Below are 4,770 nucleotides of genomic sequence, written 5' to 3' on the forward strand. Positions count from 1 at the left end.
AACAACAAAAGAATGTAGAAAAATAATAATAATAAAGCTGAGACAGCATCCAAGTTCTGAGCTCAAGCTCCAATGCCTGCCATCCCAGCTACTCAGGAGGCTGAGATCTGAGGATCATGGTTCAAGGCCAGCCTGGGCAGGAAAGTCCATGAGATTCTTATCTCCAATCAACCATCCCAAAACCAGAAGTAGAGCTGTAGCTCAAGTGGTAGAGCACCTGCCTTGAGATGAAGAGCTGAGGGACAGTGCCCAGGCCCTGAGTTCAAGACTCACGACTGACCAAAGAAAAAAGGTCAGTAAAGCTGGGCACTGGTGGCTCCCTCCTGTCATCCCAGCTACTCAGGAGGCTGAGATCTGAGGATCTTGGTTCAAAGCCAGCCCAGGAGGTTCTTTTTTGATCAGTCACGGGGCTTGAACTCAGGACCTGGGTGCTGTCTTGAGCGTCTTTCTCTGATTTTCTGGTGATTTGTTGGAGATCAGAGTCTCACAGACTTTCTTTTCCAGGCTGGCTTTGAACCTCGATCCTCAGATCTCAGCCTCCCTGAGTAGCCGGGATGACAGGCGGGATCCATCAGGGCCTGGCTCAGACTGTTTATTTCTAAAGTAAATAAAAAGACCATTTTCTGAAGAAGACTGGGAACGAATCCAGGTCTCTACCTTTGAGTAAGGGGACTGGGAAAGAGTCTAGGTCTCTACCTTTGAGTACCCTGGCGTGCACGGATTCAGGCGCTAAGAGGCTTGGTCAAAGATATGCTAATGAAGGGCAGATAAAGGCATTTACCATGTAAATAAACAAGGCTGCGGGCGTCTAGCTTTACAAATGCTAAAAGAAAGAATTTGTTTGGGAGAAACTTACTTTGTTACTTAAACTCTACTTCTCAGCCTGACCAGATAAGGAGGTGATTAAGTTTGCACCTCTATCTGTCCCCACCCTGGGGTTAACTAACGCTGGGAAAACAAATTCCATTGCTCTCCCTGAGCCAGACCTGGCGGGGCTGTGAGCGGTGGCCCAGGACTCAGGCTCTGGATGAGAGTGACACCCCCAAACCTTGTCACTCTGTGGGACCTGACCCATCCTCCCATTCATCTCACACTCTAGAGCAAAGGCCCAGCTCCAGGGCTCCCCACCTTAACCCCAGCTACTCAGAAAGCCAATCTCTGTTGGAAGCCAACCCTGGGCAACCAATGAAAGAGAAATCTCAACTAACCAGCAAAAAGTCGAAGTGGGGCTCCCGGCTGAGATCTGATGATCACAGTTCAAAGCCAGCCCAGGGAAGGAAAGTCTATGAGACTTTTATCTCCAATGAACCACCAGAAAACCAGAAGTGGCACTGTGGCTCAAGTGGTAGAGCGCCAGCCTTGAGCACAAAGAGGTTCAGAGACAGTGCCCAGGCCCTGAGTGCAAGCCCCAGAACCACCACTGACAAAATACTTTTGTGTGCAGGTAGCAACCCTAGGATTTGAACTCAGAACCTGGGCCCTGTCCCTGAGCTTTTGTGCTCAAGGTTGATGCTCTACCACTCGAGCCACAACTCCACTTCTGGCTTTTTGTTAGTTAATCAGAGATAAAAGTTTCACGGACTTTCCTGCCCAGACTGGCCTTGAACCGTGATCCTCAGATCTCAGCCTCCTGAGTAGCTGGGATGACAGGCGGGAGCCACCGGCGCCTGGAAAAGTGTTCTTTCTTCTCTGCATGTTTGCTTCAATCCTAAATCACTTGGAGAATGAGGTTCACTATGCCAGCGCCTTTTTTAGTTCAAGACACAGGAACTAAAGCAAGGGTGCCAATTGTAACCCGGCTGGCAGTCTGGGTGCATTTTTAGAAACGTGCTTGCTTTGTGGTACAGCAAGAATCTCATCTCAACCTTCACCTGGCTGAGTCACCGGGGCTCAAGTCTGGACAAGTCTGCCAAAGCAGGGAGGAAGAATGGGAAGAAACACTTAGTCATCAGTCACTTGACAAGTCATAAATGCAGCCTGGGGCGGCTGTGACTTGAATCTGTCACCAAACTAGGCCAGGGAGCACATCTTTGGCTCTGAGTAGCTACATCAAGAGCCGACTCCTACATGTGATCCTAGCCAACTCAGGAGGCTGAGATCTAGAGGATCAAGGTTCAAAGCCAGCCCAGGCAGGAAAGTCTGTGAGACTCTGATCTTTTATGAACCACCAGAAAACCGGAAGTGGAGCTGTGGCTCAAGTTGGTAGAGCGCCAGCCTTGAGTGAAAGAGCTCAGGGACAGCGCCCAGGCCCTGAGTTCAAGACCCAGGACTGGCCCAAAAGAAAAAAAAAAGCTGTTTTATTAATCTGCTAGCAGAACCTTTAGCGTTGGGGGTTCCCAGATCAGCACGATCAACCCTATTGCTTCATTTCCTGCTGGTTTTCTTGCATCTTAAATCCACATAGGTACCTAGAAGGACAGAGAAAGGCATGCCTAGTGGGTGTCTGAGCTCTTAAGAGACTCCTTCAGCCCAGCAGGACCAGAAAAAGCTGGAGTATCCTAATGTAGTTGACTTGGGAGGTTATCGTTGCTAATTGGATGCTATTAATTAGAGTTTTGGTGCCAGGCATCAGTGGCTCACAGCCGTCATCCTAACTACTCAGGAGGCTGAGATCTGAGGATCCGCTGGCACACAAGTTCGTGAAACTTTTTATGCTTTGTTCAGCAGGGGACTTGAACTCTGGGCCTGGGCACTGTCCCTGAGCGTAAGGTCCCAGCGGACCTTACACCGAGTAGCTGGGATGACAGGCGGAAGCCACAGAGCCCTGCTTTGTTTTTAATGATTCATGTAGTTTCTTCTAATAAGAGTGGTGTTGGAGACTGAGTCAAGCACTCCATCATGAATCATATCATTAAATCAGCTCTCTACACTTACTGTCCTCCAACCCCAATAGTAAAAGACTGGTCAGGATTTAACTTCTAGAGACCTCCACCCACTAGTTCCGTCTTTCATTTGCAAAACAAAAGGTGCAGCTTTTCCAGGTCTCTAGGCCTTTCTCTACCAACCCCTCTAGGGCCTAAAAGAAAGGGACAGTGCAGTGTGGGAAATGATCTTTTCTCCAGGGAAGGTATGGAGTTTGTGACTATTTGATCTGCTCTGATCAACCCAGACTGTTTCGTGAAGAACTTATTGCACTTTCCTTTCCCAGGGACGTTGGTGGGGCCCGGGGTGGGGAACAGGGTTTGAACTCAGGGATTGTAAGCTCTTTTGGTCAAGGCTGGTGCTCTACCACTTGAACCACGGCTCCACTTCCGGGCTTTTGCTGGTCCCTTGGAGCTAAGGTAATAACCAGAGGGGGCGTGGCCCGCTGGAGGGGGCGTGGCCTCAAGGGGCTGACGCCACGGAGCGTGCCGCCGGAGGGGCGGGGCGTGCCGCCGAAAGGGGGCGGGGCGTGCTGCTGGAGGGGGTGGGGCGTCGAGCCCCGCATGCGGAGCTGCTTATTGGGATTGGACAGGGGGCGGCCTGGGGGCGGAGCATGAATGAGGAGGGCGTGGTCTATGTATAGGCTGCGTGTGCCCCCCGGGGAGGAGGAGAGGGCAGAGCAGGGGAAGCAGGGTGGAGAGGGCAGAGGGACCCCAGGCCCGAGGCGGGCAGGGCAGCCTGGAGAGGCCGCTGGGCCTCCTCCGGAGAGGCCTGTGGAGCGTGGAGAGGCCTGCAGGGAGGAAGGGAGGTCACGGTACTCCCAGGACTGAGGGCCTGGGGGGCGTGGTCTCCGCCCAGGACCCTGAGGCGGCGCGGTGGGGGCGTGGCCAAAGGCGTGGCTGTGAGTCGGCCGCTAGGGGGTGTGGCCGCGTACTGCCACGGAAAGGCAGAGGGGGCGTGGCCACGGGGGGCGTGGCTTCTACATTAGTACAGGAAGAGGATTGGAAGGCGGACGGCCTCCGCGCGGCTGAAGGGAGAGGGGGCGTGGCCTCCGGACCAGTCCGGAGAAGGGCGGTGGGGAGGCGTGACTACGGGGGCGTGGCTTCCGCGCCAGGCCGCGGACGTGAGAGGGGGCGTGGCCTCCGCGCCTGGCTGTGCAAGTGAGAAGGGCGAGGGGGGGCGTGGCCTCCGGGCCAGTCTGGAGAAGGGCGGTGGGGAGGCGTGACTACGGGGGCGTGGCTTCCGCGTCAGCCCGCGGACGCGAGAGGGGGCGTGGCCTCTGCGCCTGGCGGTGCGAGTGAGAAGGGCGAGGGGGCGTGGCCTCCGGGCCAGATCCTGGGAAGGGCGGCGGGGGGGGGGGGGGGGGGGGTCGTGACTAACGTGGGGGCGTGGCCTCCGCGCCTGGCTGTGCAAGTGAGAAGGGCGAGGGGGCGTGGCTTCCTGGGAAGGGCGGCGTGGGCGTGACCAACGTGGGGGGCGTGGCTTCCGCGTCCAGCGGCGGACGTGAGAGGCAGGGAGCGAGCGTCCCCTCCGGCGCTTACGCGAGCGAGGGGGGCCCCGGGGGGGTGGGCGTGTCCGCAGGGCGGGGGGGGCGTGGCCTCCGCGCCGGGCCGTGGGAGAGGGCGGCGGGGGTGGGGGCGGGGCGGGCGCGGCGCGTCGGCGCAGGCGCGCAGCGGCGCGTGTGTCCCCGCGCGGGCTCCGTAGCGCGTGTGCGGGCTGACGCGGCCGGCGCGCCCTCCTCCTGCTCGGAGGCGGCGGCGGCAGCAGCAGCGGCGGCGGAGTTCGAGGCGCCGGGCAGGGAGGGGCGGGCAGCCGGGCGCGAGCGTGCGTGCGTGCGGGCGGCGGCGGCGGCGAGCGGGGCCCGGCGCGCGCGGGGCGGCGGCGGCGGCGGCGGGGAGCAGCGCCGCC

This window comes from Dipodomys merriami, unplaced genomic scaffold (assembly GCF_024711535.1).
Source record: "Dipodomys merriami isolate MVZ:Mamm:240054 unplaced genomic scaffold, mDipMer1.0.p SCAF_84, whole genome shotgun sequence".
NCBI lineage: Eukaryota > Metazoa > Chordata > Mammalia > Rodentia > Heteromyidae > Dipodomys > Dipodomys merriami.